The sequence below is a fragment of the Chrysoperla carnea genome, chromosome 3 (genome assembly GCF_905475395.1).
Source record: "Chrysoperla carnea chromosome 3, inChrCarn1.1, whole genome shotgun sequence".
NCBI lineage: Eukaryota > Metazoa > Arthropoda > Insecta > Neuroptera > Chrysopidae > Chrysoperla > Chrysoperla carnea.
In genome coordinates, this window is record NC_058339.1 from 93,370,963 (window position 1) to 93,392,737 (window position 21,775).

The following is a 21,775-nucleotide window of genomic DNA, read 5'->3' on the forward strand; positions in this document are numbered from 1 at the left end:
TAAGGATGTTTATTTGTTGGTTTGTTTGTTTGTTTATTTGTTACCTTTTCACAAAACTAGCAAATGAATTTGAATGAAACTGTACAGCAATAAAGTTCATACATTAGAATAACACATAAGGTAATTAAAAAAAGTAAATAAATAAATTATAACCATTTTGAACCATAAATTAAAAATTTAAAACAGTAATTGTAAAGCAATTCATGGCCATTTTTTTTCTGATACATTCAATGAATTATGGCTATTGTTTAACGTTGGTTTTTAGTTTTAAGCCCAATGAAGCGGGCGGATATCAAGCTTGTATTGGTAGTATTGTGCATAAATTGGTCTGATATGAGTATTTCATATGTATATATGCACTTGGTAGAAAATATTACACGCTAGATTCTGGTTGTAAGTTTAGAAAATATTGCATATGGTGAGGAAATATTCTCACGAAACTTTGTAAATTGATGGAAAAATATAATGTAATTCCGTCCTTATATATATTATTTCTCCAGCATGTGTTTTTCTGCCCATACCTAATCTTTTTGATTGCATGATAATGAAAACTAGACTCACGGTCTAAAAATGTACATACCGCTTAGGATAAAAACAGACTAGACAAATAATTTTTTTTTTATCGAGTTAATTTAGCAGAAATTGAATTGATATTTCTAAGCACGAAAAAGAAAATGTGATGTGCCAGCTTGGGAGTGATATTTAAATAACAGAAGCATGTATCAGTATATATAAAAATAAATTGCTGTGCTGTGTTAGTCTCGCTAAAACTCAAAAACGGCTGGACCGATTTTCAAAACTTTTTTTTTGTTTTGTTCGCTATAGTTCAGGGATGGTTTAGAAAAAAAATCATTTTCATTTTAAAAATTGATTACCTTTTGTTTCGGACAGTTTCTTAAAAAACTAATGTAATAAAATGAATAACAAATATCTTGTGAATGAGCCAAAAGTGAGCGGAGCGTTAGCTTTAACATGACATGCAAAAACAAAAAATTATAAAACTGTGAAAAAGTGGGTTTATGACTGAAACACTCAACACTTCTAGTTCGAATAGTTTATTGAGCAATACTTGTAGTTAATACATTTTATAGGTATAAAGCCAGCTTGTATTTTTGGAATTATTAACAAGTCAAAGACTTGTGAACTAATTATTCTTAGGCTACCTACTTAAAATTTCTTTTTAAATTCGAAATTTGTCAAATTCTTAAGTGTATGTTATTATTATAAAAATATAAATCCAGCCATATTCAAGAATCTTCAAACAAAGCACATTTATATTGCCAAGAGTCGGCCCGAAAGAATTATCATGAGTTGACGTGATTCTCGTAAAAACTCTGCCCACCCAAATTTTCTTGCTTTATAACTATAATATAGTTTATATTATAGATTGTAAATTGTTTTAAAAACTAATTCACATGTTTTTCCATTAAAATTTCTAACATGACGATGAAAATATAAATGTTATATCATTCATCAAACATTTTATCATCGAAAGTGAAATATATATCACTTTATCAAAATATCACTTCAGGGTATTATGGAACAAGTCACATGTGATCAGAAAATTGATGACCGTCTAAAACACATTCCTTCCAACTCCCTACTTGTTTTTCATTTCTGGCGAGAATGTTTTTTAGTATCATCAAAAATGGCTGAAAGGAAAGTTGAGTTTTACATGCTTTTAATTCAGAAATCGTTGGCTATCTAGCGATTTAAACGACCAAAAATTCTGAAACTTCGGAATCTCACATCCAAAATTATTTTTAGTCTATGTAGAAAAAAAAAGCGAAATCTGTTGGCAAAATTCGAAAGCTAACAATTTTCAAAAAAATGTTTCGAATTTAAAATGTTAATTTTTTTATGAAAATCAACTGTCTATAAGTTTATAAGTCGAAATCGAGCCCTTAGCAAGAAGAAACTCACTTTGAGCCTACACTATTTATTATGATGAAAGAACGAAACACGTTCATATGAAACACGTTTCATTTTTCATCGTTTCCCTGTTATATAATACACAGTTCCATAACACATTTTCATCAGTCATCATTTGAACACAATTAATTTATCTTAGCTATTATATTTATTAAATGATACACACGTATGACGTATAACACTAGGGCTCATACGTCATATAGGTATGTATGTCAGTTTATTAAATAAGAATGATATACCTAGTTAGTTACTTTGTATTTAGGTTTGGGTGTAGATAGAGCCAGCCCCTTGTAACCCCTAGCAGCCTAGCAGCCTAGCACTGTAACAGCCTAGTTTAGGTGTAATAAATTTTAATGTGATGTGTTTGTTTTGTGTTGGTACTACGTATATTATTATTTTGGATTCTAATTAAACATTAAAATAAATAATTATTATCAACGAATGTGTTGTTTAATGTTACACCACCATCAAAACTGTAGGCACATTGGTGTACACCTTATTTATTATATACAGGATGTTCTAAAAATATGTTTACGACATTAATGGGTGAGGCAAGAACACATACCTTTGTAGTTTTTCATAATAGTTTTAAAGTTGTAGACCAGTTTTGAAAGACCTTTTGAAAAGATAAATGAAAACGCCCAACAACAAAAAATGTATAACATTTTTCAGAAAAAATATCTACACTTAATTTGCCAAGAAACGTAGTGTAGGTTTTAATGGGTGAGTTTTTATAATAACAAAAGTAGCCAAATAGAGTTTTTTGGTAATAATTTTGAATTTAGAGACGCCTTCCACTATTATAAAACACATCCTCTCTTTAAGTAGTGTTTTATTGGTTTCATTCAAAATGTTATTGAACTGTGATTCGCTAAAGATATATTAGTTTATTTTGTTAATTATCTCGTAAAGTAGGCCTCATATCCAAAAGTGGAAAATAACTTTTTCCGTCGTCTTTATGAGCTTATTCTGCAGGATAACGATCTGCAGTTAATAACAGAACGCCCTGTATATAGGTAGTAGTGATGTGACAAATATTCACGAATATTCAACTATTTTTTAACATTCGCAATTGTAAGAAACGATGGGAATGTTTTAGATAAAACCATGAAATTATTTACGGAAATATAATGAAAAAACCACTAATAAGTTCTGTATTTTATGTATTTTTGCTTTTTGGAATCTGTGTTCGTGATAAAAATTTGTTTGAGGCTCATTCACCGATAAGTTTTTGTACAATTGACATTATTGTGAGTTCTTCCATGAGAACTATGTTAAAAATTCACAATTTTAAAATGAAATAATTCAAAATTTTGCTCAACAAGAGGCACCAAAACTGTGGTTATTGTGGATCAAGGGACTTAAAACTATCATAATTCTTCACAAACAAAATATAACACTCGTTGCATCACTAATATAGGTATATGTATATAATAATAAAACAGGTGTGTGTGTTTTAATGAAGTTTTGATAAATAAATGTGTTATAATAAAATTACTTAAGCTATACACATAAAACCCACCCACATCATTCATGTATTTGTATTTTGTTAGCATTATAATTTGTTTTTAATATAATTAATTCTATTTTTATAAATAATAAATAATAGTTATATAAAATGCTTTTATAAATCACTTATTAAATTTTATAAAAATTAAATTCAAGTATATTTGAAAGGTATTAATTTCGAAATGAAATTATCAAAAAAATTATTAAATGCTTTGTGCAAAACCTAATGGAAAAGAAAAATAGGTTGGAAAGGTACTTGACACTAAAAATCAAATGCAATGTTAAAATTTCTATTATTTTAAATTTTATTAAAGACTGTTTGGTTCTTATTAAAGTGGTTCGGCTCTAACGCGACGAAAATGCTCTAAAAATGTCGAAAAAGAGTAAAAAACCAAAGTTTTTTCTGTTATCTTTTTGGAAAGCCCTTTAAAGTAATATTTTTCTTGCATAAACAGAAAAATTTTCTTCATGATGAAAACTTTTTTGAAGCTGATTCACGGATTAATTTTTGTACAATTTACATTATTGTGAATTCTTCCATAAGGTACTATGTTAAAAATTACAATTTTAAAATGAAATAATGCAGAATTTTGCCTGGCAAGAAGCCTCAAAAGTGTATATATTGTGATCAAGGGAGTTTGAACTACCATTTACCGCAAAAAAAAATTGAACTTTCACCGTACTTGCTAAAACAACCGAACCACTTTAAATGTAATGATACTCAATAACATCCATGTTGATAGGTCTATTCTAGGTACCCATATAACCATGGAGGTACCGTTGGTAGATATAATTCTATGTATTCTATTCTACCTTAGTGTATTGTTTATATTTATAATGCTATGTTAGCATAATATTTGTTTAGTTCTGCTATACTTTACTATAATGCGAGGCCACTCCTAGTATACACAACTATATAGCTATTATATTTCTATAGTCCAGCAGCTAGAGGTCAATAACTGAGAGTAACTTTACTTATGGAGCTTAAAAAATACGTTAAAACCAATTGAGAAATCTAGAAATGATCGTAATACTTTTTATGGTTATAGTTACGCCAAAGACACAAAGGAGCATTTTGTAACTTAAATGTCATAAACTTTCTTTAAATTATCTCTATTAACTTTCACTCACTTTCACAACTCATTTTTTTTAAATGAAAAAACATAAAATTTTGACAAAAATACAAATGGACAAATTATAAAAATATTTTTGCATCCTCACAAGATTCATGGAAAACTAAATCGATTGTAAAAGTTGTCAGTAGCTTTCACAACATGCACGGTCTAGTTTTAGACTGCCAGCGGCCGAACTATATAAATTCGTGGGTATCATATTATTGAGCCAGTACACGTACGTATTGTGTGCATTGTAAGCTCATACGTACATAATACCTTATACGTCCACTAACTCGTACATATGGACACTATATTCATATATATATATTGTAGTGCAAGACATATATAATGTCATCTGTGTTATACTACTTTAGCACACGATAGGTAATATTTCAGCCTTCCAATTTAGACTTTTTTTTCGGCGTGTCCACATAATAGTAGCCAAGTAAGAAAAGATTTAATCTTCTTGAACTTTACTTTTTTAAGGAGTACTACCCTCACAGATCGATTATCCGTAAGGCAAACTTTACGGGCCTGGGGAAAAGGTTGCAACGGGGAGCGTGTGTGGAAACTTAGATAGTTATTATATAGATACAAGAAAAAATATATTGCCGCAAAAGGGAAGGCGAAGAGATGTTTGCCAAGGGCAACATTAAAGTACGTTATTTATGTGACAAGCTGTAATAAATATAGATAATATAAAACAGCTTTGATAGAATTATTAATTTATATAAAAATACATTAATATCCGTTCTACATTACGTACAGCAGATAGGAACACACAAATCGTAAATATTTATTAAAAAAACAGAAACACACTATTAATAATTTACTGCCTATATGTACAGAAAGTCATATTATTAAGTTTACACTTCAAAAATATATAACATTTCAGTTATGAAGACATGAATTATTTGAGGAAAAACCAAAAAATTAGCCTAAATTGTAGTAAAAAATGATTTTTTGTGAATACCAGAAATATTTGTTATAATTTACCATAAACATGTCTAAAATTAATGTTGCCAGTTGAGGGTTAAAAAAGGATTAAGTTAGAATTATCATTAAAACAAATGAATACATTGAAAGTCCACAAAATGGAAAATTGTGAATAATTAAAGAGTATTAAATATATTTTTCCGAAATTTAAAATTTATGAAGGTTCACATACAAAATAGATTACAATGGTTTGAGTGGGTGGTGTGCCACCCTGTAATAACATAATATTTTTATAATATTAATAGACATTGCATTAAAAAAAATGATGATTACCAACCAATACCAGTCAGTTATAGCTTATATAGTTACAGCCGCTAATAATTATTTAAAAAAATTTAATATTCTGTTTTTATAATATTTTGTATAATGTGTGTCACTATAATACATTTTTTAATTATTAAAAAACACCACCTAAAACCCGTTGAAAAATAAATAATAATGTTCATGAAAATTGTGTGTTACAATTCTAGCAAATTCAAGATTTGTGATCATTGAACATTGGATTGTTAACGTTATTGGAACTATGTTCCTTATCGCACGTTATAATTTGTTGTAAATTCAACGATAATTGTGTTTCATTAGAAACTAAAACTTTTTTAATCGATTCAGCTTACTTCAATCTAACAAAAGATCTAAAAAGAAAACCATATGCAATGCTTCTTAAGGAGCCATATTTTAAAATCACATTCCTGTAGGATCATCTTCACGTACAACGCGGATTTGAAAAAATAAAATTTAACGAAAAGAAACACAAAATATAAACAAAATAATTTTTTTTTTATATCACTAAATTTAAAATAGATACCGAAAAAGAAAATTTTCGACTCTAATAATATAAAAAATCATGTAGCTGGTGTACACTTTTCTCATTTTTATCGTGAAATAAAATAAACTAATAATTTTATTTTTTATATTAGTTTTTTTATGAAAACAGCTTTAGACAACATACAATGCTAAAGCTCTATCTAGCAAGAAGCTTTAAACACAACAACATGCTGTTAGTCATCACAAGTTCAGGTACATATATATATAGAAAGCTCACGAAAAGCTCATGCCAAATAAATAAATAACAACGCGAAAATAAATTGTTGAAAATTCGAGTCAACGACACTATATGTGTGTAGGTATGTTTGAATTTTACCACCACTCCCACATTGTTTATATGCTTTATTTTTATGTTATTTCTAAATAATATGTGTCGTAATGTATTGTTTACGACAATAACATGTGTTTACATTCTAAACTAAAGTTTGTTTTACAAGCGTTTCGAAAGCTTTTATCTGTCCAAAACTATTTTAATGATTCTATAGCACTTGTTTATACAAAAGTGTAAAATAAAATATATAAATTTAAAGAAAACCCGACTGCGTTCAATAAATCAGTCGGAGTCTATTATTGGCACAATTTGAGTCGATTCAGATTTTAATGAGTCCTGACTGTTAGAGTAAATTCCTGAACTTGATTTTTCTTTTCAAAATTTTTAAAATTCAATCGAGCTTTGAATTTTTTTAATTTATATTTTTATTTTGCACTTTTTAGTTAGGCTTCTCAAATACCTATTCAATGATACCACACTTAGCATAATTTCCATAATGTAGCGTCTGGTTGTCACCTTATTGAATTTTCATTACTACCACAACTTTTGAAATTATACTGATTTGATACCTATTTTTCCAGTTTAAAAGATGAATTTCAAGAAATCTTTTCTTTATTGACACCTACAGTATATACAATATCAATACCCTCTCGAAATTTCAAACTATCATAACAGATTTAGGCTGAGAAGCGATATATCAGTCGGGACAATGCCTGTTCCCGCCCCAAATAATTTACCCTCTCTGAAATGTTTCTGATTTTAAATAATATAAAAAAATTAATCATAATCGGAGCTGTTATTGAAGAATCCTAAGTGAACACATTCATTGCCTACGTAAATGCAAGATTGATAAACACATAACCGCCGCTCCTTTGTGTCACGCAGTCGGGTAAAACATGCATAAATTTTTCAGTTTAAACAATTTGTTCAGCATACAGTACTTATTTGAATGAATTTGTTATTGTTTTTGTAAATTGTAAATAAAAAAAGTAAAGCTCATTATTATTATACTTTTATTTTTCATAAAATGGAATTAAAGCTCACAGTATCAGCTTTCATATAGCTAGCCAGCTTTCAGCTAACTCAGTTATAACATTTATTTTAAATATTATGTTGTTTAAACATAAAAATAACAATAATAATAAATATTATGTTTTTATAATTTCATTTAGTTTTTATATATTTACTTTTAATTATTTATTTATTTATTTATTTATTTATATTTATGATTAGTATTTAAAATAACAAATAATTTTATTATTATTATACCATGTATATATGAAAGATACATAGTATATTAAGTTTCGTCCCAAGTTTGTAACGCTTAACAATAATGATGATAGGAAAAAAATTTTGGTATAGGTGTTCATAGAATCACCTAATTAATCCATTTCCGGTTGTCCGTCCGTCCGTCCGTCCGTCTGTGGACACGATAACTCAAAAAAGAAAAAAAATATCGAGCTGAAATTTTTACAGCGTACTCAGGACGTAAAAAGTGAGGTCAAGTTCGTAAATGAGCATCATGGGTCAATTGGGTCTTGGGTCCGTAGAACCCATCTTGTAAACCGTTAGAGATAGAACAAAAGTTTAAATGTAAAAAATGTTCCTTATAAAAAAATAAAAAACTTTTGTTTGAAACATTTTTTTGTAAACATCACTGTTTACCCACGAGGGCGTTAATTAGGTGCACATTTTATAGTATGTATTAATATAATTAACTCAGTGTTTGTTTTCACTTGTTTTTTTTTTATTATAAAATCATCAACATCAAGTAAAATGGTTGCAAGTAAAAAACAAAAAACCTTTTATAACATGTATATGAAATATACCAAGTTTAGTCTCAAGTTTGTAACGCTTAAAAATATTAACATTGGTCAATTGGGTCTTAGGTCCGTAGGACTCATCTTGTAAACTTTTAGAAATAGAATTTATAAAATTTATAAAATCAAATTCAAACTGTGATTATATTTCTTTGTATCATAATAATTTTAATAACAGTAATTGAAAATTGAGTTTTTTTCTTTTATATTGTTTTTGATTACTTTGATCTTAGTGTAGGTACGTAATCTGGAGAAAGTCATCCCTTTTAATGAAGTGCACAAATAATTGGTTTTCTTTCAGAAAAATCAAGAATCCTTCATTCAATTGTATCAAGAAAAAAAAATTGAATGAAGGAAAAGTTTTTAACGAACTGAGTATTTAAAATAAGAAAAATACTTTGGAATATGAATAAATAAAAATACATAAATAATACATTAATATCGATTTAGAAAATATTTCTAACGATTTGAGATTTTCCTTGACCTAAGAGAGTCCGGTTCCTAAAATGGCCCATAGTAATATCAAGTTGAGATTCGTGGTTGAAATTATTTGTTCTTTATTTTCAACTTTGATCATGAAAATACGAAATTTTTCGTTATTTGTCTTGGTTATCGAAATATCGAAAGCTAAATAATTAAACAAAATTTTCAATTTTCGATATTTTAAAAATTACTCCACATATCGAAAAATTTTAATGATAATCATTATGTTAATCATTTAAAAAAAAACTTTTCGTATAAGAGATTAACTACAACATAAATGTAGTAAAAAAACCGAATGTAGTAAAAAAACTGTATACGAATGACTTAATGTGTTTCGGTTTAGAAGCATGTGTTTTCGGTTTATACTTATTCGGTTTTCTCACTCAAATCTCGGATAAGTATAGACTTTAATTTTTTTTTTAATGAATTTATCAATATGATTTTTTGCAAATCAATTAAATTAATTTGAATACGCATTTATATTGGAATAAGTTAAATTTATTTATTCATTAGGTTAATATAATTTTCTCACTGATATTGGCTGTTTAAATTGTATGTATATATATCGGCTCATATGGCGATGTGGTGAGCGAGTCCGACTCTTAGTATTAAGATCGTGGGTTCGAAACCCACTAAGGTAAAGAAATTTTTTTTTTCCCTACGTTATTAATTTAAGTTTGTGTAACAATCGCACAGGTGTTTTAGTCACTCAAAGTTTTTCATTAGGTTTCTACAGCTTTATCACCGATAATGTCTCTTGATATTGTTTCATCATATAAGAGGTGTCGCAGCTCGGTGTTAAGCGGGTGCGACTCGTAGATCAAATGTCTATGGTTCAAAGCTCGGGCAAATAAAAATTTTAAATTTTTTCTCTACATTTCATGTTCTGATTTATTCAAATTAATTTCATTAATTTAAATGCGTGTTAAATTTCCGCGCTTTTTTCGGGTGTGGTCAATCAAAATTATTCATTAGGTCAGTAGTGTTTCATCGTTCATAGTGGACAGTTGGTTACATTTGTGCTTTGTGTTTCACCTTCATTTGACTTCCAAACGTCAAATTTCATTTTCGAATTTGTTTCTGAGTAAGTTTTTGTTTTAATTTACATTTTTCTAATTCTTTTTTTGTACATTGTAAAATTCTATATTATATTTAATTTGTTTCACATTTTGTCCAAATAATTTTTTACACAAAACTTTTAATATTAATTAAAAAAAATTATGTTTGAATCATTTGTTTATTTTTTCCAATTGAAATCACATTCTAGAATTAGTTGTTTTATTATTAGTGATTGACTACAAGTATTTTTATTTGATTTCAAAATTTTTCGAGCTTGCGTTTATTCTCAAGAGATTCAATCTCATTTATACAAAATTTATTTATAATAAATATAACAAAATGAATATGTACTATGGTTCGATAAAATTTTTTGACGTTAGTGTTATTTTAGATGTAGAGTTTACTAATAAACACACAGTTTTAATATTAATAATTATAATTTTTATTTAAAGACGTTCATTCATCAACCTGTTTTGCTATGTGCGTTTATATGGAAACAGTATTTAAATTTGAAATAATTTTGAAATTTTTTTTTTGAAATTTTATTAAAATTTTTAATAATTACTAACTGATAAAAGTTTCAAGTATAGTTATCGATATAATTTTTGAGAAATATCGATTTATATTTTCCATTTAAACCTATGTTAAAGATTAATTTTTGTCACTTTTTGAATTTAAAATTTAACATTAATTACGTTTCGATTAATTTATATAATTGTATATTTTTTCTTTCTTAAATCATTTAAACTTTTTTATCATCATAATTATTTTTATTTGTCTACTTACAAGTCTCATGAATGTACGTCCTTAAATGAATAACTAAATAACTCTACAATCCGTTACTAAATATCGAAAAAAATTCTATCAAAATAATAAATAAAACTAAATTTGTATTCAATTGATTTCAACACTCCGCTCAATTCAAACAAAACATATTCCTATGGGCTTAGCAAATTTGTGAAATTTTTGATTTGATAAACCTTTGGTACAAATATCAGCCAGTTCATTTTTTGAAGGTATATAATCAATTTTTTTTAAAATTCTGATCGAATGAAATGTTATTTAAGTTCACGTACATGCGTGAACCTGTTTTGCTACGTGCGTTCATAGGGAAACAGTATGTAAATTTTAAAGAATTTTAAATTAATAGAAATTTTTTTGAAATTCTATTAAAAGTTTAAATAATTATTACCTGGTAAAAGCTTGTAAAAAAAAGTATTGGTATCGATATATTTTTAGAAAAATATCGTATTTATATTTTCCATTTAGTCCCATATTAAATCTTACTTTTAGTCAATTTTTTAAACTTAAAATTCAATGAAAATAATTCGATAACAGGTTATTTTTCTTGTCTTAAATCATAGAAAATCATTTAAACTATCGCATTACCATATTGTTTTTTGTTTCTCTACTATTATCGTTGACGCATGTACGCCCTTTAATTATTTGGAAATAATATATTTTGAAAATCTAAAAAACAGAATATTAAGTTGCATTAGCTAGCTGCGGTTTGTAAAATGAATGTTTTAATATTATCGTTAAACCAGTAATTTTTGAGGATAATCAATCAAGTATTCAATAAGTTAAGAATTGGGAAAGTAAAAGAAGTAAACATATTGGCATTAAATACCATTTCATTCGATCAGAATTAAAAAAAGATAATTTAAAAATTGAACATATACCTACAGAGAATCAATTGGCTGATATTTGTTCATACACTAGATAATAATAAAATTATTTTTAATTATTTTAATTATTTATCACTAAAATATATTTATTCATTAGGTTGGTCCAGTTTTATCACCGATTATGGCCGTTTAAATTGTAACAAGCATCAAGTCGTGTGGCAGAGAGTATAGCGAGTCCTACTCCTCTTACACAGGTATGGAGTTCAAAATCCAGGTAAGTAAAATTTTTATTTTTATTTTCTAAATCTCATGTGATAATTTATTCTTAGTAATATAATTAATTTGAGTGTGTGTTTTACTATTCACTATGAATAGCTTATTTATTTGACATTTATCTATTCCCTTCATTTGAATTCCAAATCTTAAATTTCATTTTCGGGTTTGTTTCTAAGTAAGTTTATGTTAATAAAGGTAAATTAAGATTAAATGAGCCATCTTTAATTGTTTATGCATAAATATTATTGCAAATTAAGCAATTTTTAACTTTTATGCCCAGAGATATTTTTGGTTTTTTTCAATTTATTTTACTCTAAATATCAGTTCATTAATTTAAATTTGTAAAATCGGTCTGCCCTATATCCTGAGAAGCGACGTTGACTAACTAAGGTTAGTATGATGTTTCTCAGGAAAAACTCGTTCGATTTGTTGCATGTGTTATAACACTATGAGAAATTGTGTAGTCAAAAATCAATTTTTTCTCGTTATGTCTGTCTAAAAGCTAAGCGCCTCGATAGGGGATTATGTATCAACTCATGATGACGGTGAGACGGGACATGCAAAAAAGCGCAGTCATCACTTAAAGTGAGTTAGGTATATCTAGACAGATAATGTACGGAAAAAATGATCTTGATTGCATGGATTTTTCGCCTGTGTTATAGCCTGTGATATATTGGATTGGTTTCATTCTGGGGTAAGTCAACTTATAACTGGGTTGAAAAATTGCCTAATTTTTCTTTTTAAATTTTTTTTATTTTCTTTTTTAAATATATTATTTTAAATTTGTAAATTCGGTCTGCCCTAAATTCTGAGAAGCGACGTTGACTAACTAAGGTTAGTATGATGTTTCTCAGGAAAAACTCGTTCGATTTGTTGCATGTGTTATAACACTATGACAAATTGTGTAGTCAAAAATCAATTTTTTCTCGTTATGTCTGTCTAAAAGCTAAGCGCCTCGATAGGGGATTATGTATCAACTCATGATGACGGTGAGACGGGACATGCAAAAAAGCGCAGTCATCACTTAAAGTGAGTTAGGTATATCTAGACAGATAATGTACGGAAAAAATGATCTTGATTACATGGATTTTTCGCCTGTGTTATAGCCTGTGATATTTTGGATTGGTTTCATTCTGGGGTAAGTCTACTTATAACTAGGTTGATATGGTTAATTCAAATGGACCTTCAGAAATATTTATGCATAAAGGTTATTGTAAATTAAGCAATTTTTATTTATTCCTTTTTTTTTTAAAATAATTGAATTTTTTTCCAGAGATATTTATGCTTTTTCATCTCCGACAATGTCATTCGTATAATTCTGTGTTTGTGACTTGTAAAATTCATATCCTATCCTAGAATTACCTTTTTTTATCATATCCTATCCTAGAACTTTCTTTAATTGTTTATGCATAAATATTATTGCAAATTAAGCAATTTTTAACTTTTATGCCCAGAGATATTTTTGGTTTTTTTCAATTTATTTTACTCTAAATATCAGTTCATTAATTTAAATTTGTAAAATCGGTCTGCCCTATATCCTGAGAAGCGACTTTGACTAACTAAGGTTAGTATGATGTTTCTCAGGAAAAACTCGTTCGATTTGTTGCATGTGTTATAACACTATGAGAAATTGTGTAGTCAAAAATCAATTTTTTCTCGTTATGTCTGTCTAAAAGCTAAGCGCCTCGATAGGGGATTATGTATCAACTCATGATGACGGTGAGACGGGACATGCAAAAAAGCGCAGTCATCACTTAAAGTGAGTTAGGTATATCTAGACAGATAATGTACGGAAAAAATGATCTTGATTGCATGGATTTTTCGCCTGTGTTATAGCCTGTGATATATTGGATTGGTTTCATTCTGGGGTAAGTCAACTTATAACTGGGTTGAAAAATTGCCTAATTTTTCTTTTTAAATTTTTTTTATTTTCTTTTTTAAATATCTTATTTTAAATTTGTAAATTCGGTCTGCCCTAAATTCTGAGAAGCGACGTTGACTAACTAAGGTTAGTATGATGTTTCTCAGGAAAAACTCGTTCGATTTGTTGCATGTGTTATAACACTATGACAAATTGTGTAGTCAAAAATCAATTTTTTCTCGTTATGTCTGTCTAAAAGCTAAGCGCCTCGATAGGGGATTATGTATCAACTCATGATGACGGTGAGACGGGACATGCAAAAAAGCGCAGTCATCACTTAAAGTGAGTTAGGTATATCTAGACAGATAATGTACGGAAAAAATGATCTTGATTACATGGATTTTTCGCCTGTGTTATAGCCTGTGATATTTTGGATTGGTTTCATTCTGGGGTAAGTCTACTTATAACTAGGTTGATATGGTTAATTCAAATGGACCTTCAGAAATATTTATGCATAAAGGTTATTGTAAATTAAGCAATTTTTATTTATTCCTTTTTTTTTTTAAAATAATTGAATTTTTTTCCAGAGATATTTATGCTTTTTCATCTCCGACAATGTCATTCGTATAATTCTGTGTTTGTGACTTGTAAAATTCATATCCTATCCTAGAATTACCTTTTTTTATCATATCCTATCCTAGAACTTTCTTTAATTGTTTATGCATAAATATTATTGCAAATTAAGCAATTTTTAACTTTTATGCCCAGAGATATTTTTGGTTTTTTTCAATTTATTTTACTCTAAATATCAGTTCATTAATTTAAATTTGTAAAATCGGTCTGCCCTATATCCTGAGAAGCGACGTTGACTAACTAAGGTTAGTATGATGTTTCTCAGGAAAAACTCGTTCGATTTGTTGCATGTGTTATAACACTATGAGAAATTGTGTAGTCAAAAATCAATTTTTTCTCGTTATGTCTGTCTAAAAGCTAAGCGCCTCGATAGGGGATTATGTATCAACTCATGATGACGGTGAGACGGGACATGCAAAAAAGCGCAGTCATCACTTAAAGTGAGTTAGGTATATCTAGACAGATAATGTACGGAAAAAATGATCTTGATTGCATGGATTTTTCGCCTGTGTTATAGCCTGTGATATATTGGATTGGTTTCATTCTGGGGTAAGTCAACTTATAACTGGGTTGAAAAATTGCCTAATTTTTCTTTTTAAATTTTTTTTATTTTCTTTTTTAAATATATTATTTTAAATTTGTAAATTCGGTCTGCCCTAAATTCTGAGAAGCGACGTTGACTAACTAAGGTTAGTATGATGTTTCTCAGGAAAAACTCGTTCGATTTGTTGCATGTGTTATAACACTATGACAAATTGTGTAGTCAAAAATCAATTTTTTCTCGTTATGTCTGTCTAAAAGCTAAGCGCCTCGATAGGGGATTATGTATCAACTCATGATGACGGTGAGACGGGACATGCAAAAAAGCGCAGTCATCACTTAAAGTGAGTTAGGTATATCTAGACAGATAATGTACGGAAAAAATGATCTTGATTACATGGATTTTTCGCCTGTGTTATAGCCTGTGATATTTTGGATTGGTTTCATTCTGGGGTAAGTCTACTTATAACTAGGTTGATATGGTTAATTCAAATGGACCTTCAGAAATATTTATGCATAAAGGTTATTGTAAATTAAGCAATTTTTATTTATTCCTTTTTTTTTTAAAATAATTGAATTTTTTTCCAGAGATATTTATGCTTTTTCATCTCCGACAATGTCATTCGTATAATTCTGTGTTTGTGACTTGTAAAATTCATATCCTATCCTAGAATTACCTTTTTTTATCATATCCTATCCTAGAACTTTCTTTAATTGTTTATGCATAAATATTATTGCAAATTAAGCAATTTTTAACTTTTATGCCCAGAGATATTTTTGGTTTTTTTCAATTTATTTTACTCTAAATATCAGTTCATTAATTTAAATTTGTAAAATCGGTCTGCCCTATATCCTGAGAAGCGACGTTGACTAAATAAGGTTAGTATGATGTTTCTCAGGAAAAACTCGTTCGATTTGTTGCATGTGTTATAACACTATGAGAAATTGTGTAGTCAAAAATCAATTTTTTCTCGTTATGTCTGTCTAAAAGCTAAGCGCCTCGATAGGGGATTATGTATCAACTCATGATGACGGTGAGACGGGACATGCAAAAAAGCGCAGTCATCACTTAAAGTGAGTTAGGTATATCTAGACAGATAATGTACGGAAAAAATGATCTTGATTGCATGGATTTTTCGCCTGTGTTATAGCCTGTGATATATTGGATTGGTTTCATTCTGGGGTAAGTCAACTTATAACTGGGTTGAAAAATTGCCTAATTTTTCTTTTTAAATTTTTTTTATTTTCTTTTTTAAATATATTATTTTAAATTTGTAAATTCGGTCTGCCCTAAATTCTGAGAAGCGACGTTGACTAACTAAGGTTAGTATGATGTTTCTCAGGAAAAACTCGTTCGATTTGTTGCATGTGTTATAACACTATGACAAATTGTGTAGTCAAAAATCAATTTTTTCTCGTTATGTCTGTCTAAAAGCTAAGCGCCTCGATAGGGGATTATGTATCAACTCATGATGACGGTGAGACGGGACATGCAAAAAAGCGCAGTCATCACTTAAAGTGAGTTAGGTATATCTAGACAGATAATGTACGGAAAAAATGATCTTGATTACATGGATTTTTCGCCTGTGTTATAGCCTGTGATATTTTGGATTGGTTTCATTCTGGGGTAAGTCTACTTATAACTAGGTTGATATGGTTAATTCAAATGGACCTTCAAAAATATTTATGCATAAAGGTTATTGTAAATTAAGCAATTTTTATTTATCCCTTTTCTTTTTGAAATAATTGAATTTTTTCCAGGGATATTTATGTTTTTTTTTATCTCTTTCTTATATTTTAGGAATACCTGTCCTGTAATTATATTAAGTGATGTCAAATTTAGGCTGATAGTATTTGGGGATTGTGAATTTTTTTTTTAGGAATTGCGGTAATGTTATCCAATTTGTCATGTTCCGGTCACGACAAATTGGATGATTATTTATCTTTTTCTTCTGTTTAAATGTAACCGGATGCACTTAAATAGAAGGAAAAGATCGTGGATTAGGCCTATAGGGGATACCACGTAAAAAAAAACGCGCTGATGTATCCTACCTCAATGGTAGTGTGGAAACGGATACAAATTTCTTTTATAATGATTTTCTTTTACAGTGAGAATTTTGGGTTACAAATGACAATCTTGGCTAAAAATGCAACGATCTGCCAAAATTTCAAGTATATCCATCGAATATAAATAATATCAACAAACATTTAAACAAACAACAGACTTAACAGCACACGTGAGTATTTGTTTTATGTTTCTTGTAAATAAGTCATCCAAAACAACATTTATCCAACTCAACAAGATTCAATGGTTTTCGTGATTCAATATTTTGTTTCATATAAATTATATTTGAAGGTATCATAAAGTTTCAATGCCGGAAAATATAAAATTTGTGCTTTTTATTTCTTTATAAATTAATAATTTATTAATTGATCACTAGAAAATAAATATTGGCTTAGGATATCGATTCAACAAAAGTGCTGTTAAATTAGTTGCAAATATTATTTTATTATTTTAACATTTGTACAACTTTTGCTTAAGCATTTTTCTGTATCTTGCGTTTTTTTTTCTTTCGATTCAATGCAACAATGATATATTTTTCGTATTTCGTCGTATTTCCTCCGAAATCTTACAATTTTCGAAAGAATATTTTCAACCAATTTCCTAATTTAATGTGTTATGCTATCTCTTACATTTTAGGATTAAAATTGATTAATAAAGCAACCCCAAAAACTAGCTTCAATCTGAACGAACTATTTTAGCCATAATAGATTAAAATGTTCTACCCTGTATATCCAGAATTCATGTTCCCAGAACATTTTTCCCAACTAGATTAATCAGCCCCTATATGCGTAAAATAGTATAAAATGCGAAATAAAAAACCTTATTTGTATCTTCGATTGTCAAGAAAGAAACAAGCTTTAAACTTTTTATTATTTTTTTATTTAAAATTTGCACTGAATTCTTAAGATCGTGTTAAATCGATCTTTACCGATGTCATTCACAGGTAATTACAGTAAAATTGCGTTATAAAATACTTGATATTAAATAAAATGACTTGCAGAGTTGCAGTACATGTAATAAATTAAGGGCATTATTTAATACTTGAAACAAAATAAGTAATTATGAATATCATGAATTTATAAATAGGAGCCGAGTCGAGTTGAGCCGGCTTCAACACAGTAGGTCTTAACAAAATTATTTACTTTCACTCATAGCACGTCGATCGACCACCGCGCCGTTGGCATTGTGCATGACTGTTCTACGGGGCAGAGGCATACTGGCGGTGTAATACGTATTGTTTTCAACAGTTAAACAATTTTTTAATTTTATTACAAGATAATTACTTTAATCTGATTACTAGACTCTTTTTTTTTATTTGTTTTCTTTCAAATTCAGTTTCTTTGCCGATATGTCCTAGATATCTTTCTTATTTATTCCAAATATATTGACACTTTGATTTTTATCTTAATTAAATTTTTCTTGTGTAATTCAATGGCACGCCTCACATAGTTCAAGTATCTTACAAAAGTGATTCAAGACTCAAACAGACTTAATACTCTTTCTATTTTTTATCAGGGTAAGCTTTCATTTGGGAAAGTGGGATCTTAGATTAAAGCAATTCTGGGTAAAATTTAAACGCAATTAGCAACTGTCTATGCATGGTATTTCAACAATTAACTCAGTCAATTGTTTGTTTTCACTTGTTTTAATTATTAGTTTTAATATTTACAAAAATATGTAAATATTATACATGCAAATCATATCTATTATTATTGATTTTAAAAATGAATCAATTGATAATTCATTTTTAAATCATATCTATTATTTATTATATTTAAAAAATGAATCAATTGATATAGAAAATATATAGAAAGAAAGTTACATTATCAGCGAATAACAAAGGCGGGTGTATTTTGATTAAAAAAAAATTAGGATATCGCATTAAAAACCCCTTTGAAAAAATCGAAAAAAACGCAAACAAAATTTTTGTTTTGGAATTTGATGAAACTCGACAGATGGGGTAATTTTGATCCTAAAAGTATAAAAACCAGGTTAATTTAATGATTGGATGTAGAGTTTCTGAGATATCGCAATATTTAGATCGATTTTAGCCCGTATCTCAAAAACTATTCAACCAATCATCAAATGAACCCGATTTTTGTACTTGTTGAGTCAAAATTACCTTACAAACTGAGTTTTATCCAAATTGGAGAGAAAAAAATACAAAAAAATTATCTATGAGTTAATGAATTCCATTTAATTAAAATAATTTCAGATAAGCACATTTGTCCAATTAGTTAAATAAAAGCCTAAGGCTTATTTATAATACAAATATCACACTATACGATTATATTTATTTATTATCGATAGTAATTAATTTTATAACTCCAGGCCTTTATTATCAATCTAAACAATTTAATTACTTTGTCAAATTTAAATTTTTTTTATTTTTGATCATTTAGCCGAAGTAGGAAAATGTATATCTCAAAACTTTTAGTCTAAAATTCTTAAAAATAAAACTTTCAAATTTAGTAAAACATTTTATAACATTAGAGAAATAAATCATAATTAAAAATAGTTCAAATAATAAAACATAGATGGCCTTGCGGACTTACGGTTAGCCTCACACCTACCAGACTCTTTCGATGAATAATAATTGGAATAAAATTTGTTTTAATCAATATTTAATTTATGTTTTACTTATATTATGATCTTCTGGCATTCATAAATAAACAAAAAAAAGTTTAAGGAAGCGTTGCACTTATCACGCGATGGATTAAGGGTTAATTCTGATTTGTGCTTGAACAGAATATTTACACAACTAGATTACTTTTAACAGAAGGCCACCCTGTACTAATACATTTTTTATATGATAGTAATATAAAAGTTTATGACAAGACTATAGTTTTGTTTTTTTATATTTTTTATATACAAATAAAATTTATATAAAACTTTATTAAAAGTGGAAAAAACTCATATTTTTATTTATATCAAACAAAAAAAAAACAACAGAAGTATATGTCTCTAGATATTAGATATACCTGTTTAGTCTGGGGCCAAACATGGTACTTTACAGTCTTTTTGGAAAATGAGGTTTTCATAGCACGGGTCATTTTAAAGCAAAGTAAAATTGGGGGCTGGAGAATAATTATATTTGAAAATTAAAATATATATTTATGTGTTTATTACTTTGCGTGTAAGAGTGGTTATCTTTTTTTACTTACATGTCGCAAAAAACAAACGATTGCGTAATCAACACTGTCTATAGATGGTATTTTAACAAATAACTCAATCAATTGTTTGTTTTCATTAGTTTTGCATTCTGAAATTTCTAGTTCTACATCGACTATCAAATATTACATTTGACCCGGACCCTACAGAACGTGCAGTAGGTACATAACACACCCATTTAACATTCAACACCTCCTCGACGTATGAAGTCAGTTGTTTTTTCTTTTTTTTTATGAATTTTGAATAATGGCTAATTTAACACATTCTTTTGTTTATTGTTGTTTTTTTTTTTTTATGAAATGTTTCAAACAAATGTGATACCAACAAAATAATATTTTATCAAATATTTACTTTATCGAGTTTATCAATATTTTAGTAGGTACACTCTGTGTCACAGAAAATAAGTAATCCTTGTATTTTTTGTGACACAGAGTATATATACTTTGAAGCACTCGAAAATTGTTACATATTAACTTGATATTTATAATTATTTTTCATTAGCGTAAAAGAGATTCGTCGTATAAGTCTATTTAAAACAAATAAACAAGCAAAGCAAAGTAAAAAATTTTGAAAAATGAAAAATATTTTTGTATTTTTTGATGATCAGTTTTCAGCAAAAAAGTACCCTTGTGATTTTTATATCTAGACCCATAGTTTTCGAAATAAGAATTCTTGAAATTGTGTTATTTTTCAATCACTGATGGAATTCGCTTAGATAATGTAGCTCGTGCGCTACGAATTTGTTTAATCTGAGTACATTCAAAGGTTTACAGAACGAAAACAGATCTTTCAATGAAATAATTTTAGTGAAGAATTCCCTTTGATTCTCGAATTATGTTTAAAAATTAAAAATAATTGTTTGTTTTAAAAATATATAAATTATTAAAATAAACAATTATAATATTTTATGTAACATTTTCCAAATGTAATAATTTCAGCCTACAGAATTGTATGCATACATTGTTGTAAACCTGTAAGCTTGTAAGCTTGTAAGCCTGTAAGCTTTCAATGCTACAGTTATATGATAAAATGATAATATTATACATATTTATAACTAATAGAAAATAGTTTTTTTAGAATCGAAACTCGAATAGAACGGATACAAACAATGATGTTAAATACGTTTTAAATAGCATATTAAAGCTCGTAAATTGAGATTTGTGCTTTCTCATCTGGAAAATGGAACTATGTGATCTACATCGATTACAAACTTCTTGTTATAAAATCATTATTTAATTCATAAAAAATTTGAAATTTTTCGTGAAAACGTCTTTTGTGAAAAATTCATATCGATTTTCTAAACGATTTATGAGAAATTATCTATTAAAGTCAGTGTTTTTACCAAAAAAAGTTTTCCATTTTTATGCACGGTTATTAATTTTGGTATGATTTTAAAGCTTAAAGCTCGAGGAATATCGATACAAAATTTTTAAAGTAAATGACTAAAAAACCAACTTATTGACTAAAAAACCAACATTTATTACGACTTCTTCATAAACCATCATTACCATCTAAAAAGGGCTCTTTTCATTAATTAATTTATCGTAGTCCGTACAGAGATAATAGTTTGAAATTTCTATAGAAGGCGTAA

At 28.0% G+C, this 21,775-nt stretch overlaps 1 protein-coding gene across 1 annotated transcript in view; it reads right to left on the minus strand.

Moving 5' to 3' along the window:
• Nucleotides 1-21,775, minus strand: part of LOC123296824 (metabotropic glutamate receptor 4-like) — a 244,857-nt gene that overhangs the window by 223,006 nt on the left and 76 nt on the right. The gene's annotated exons all lie outside the window — the stretch shown is intronic.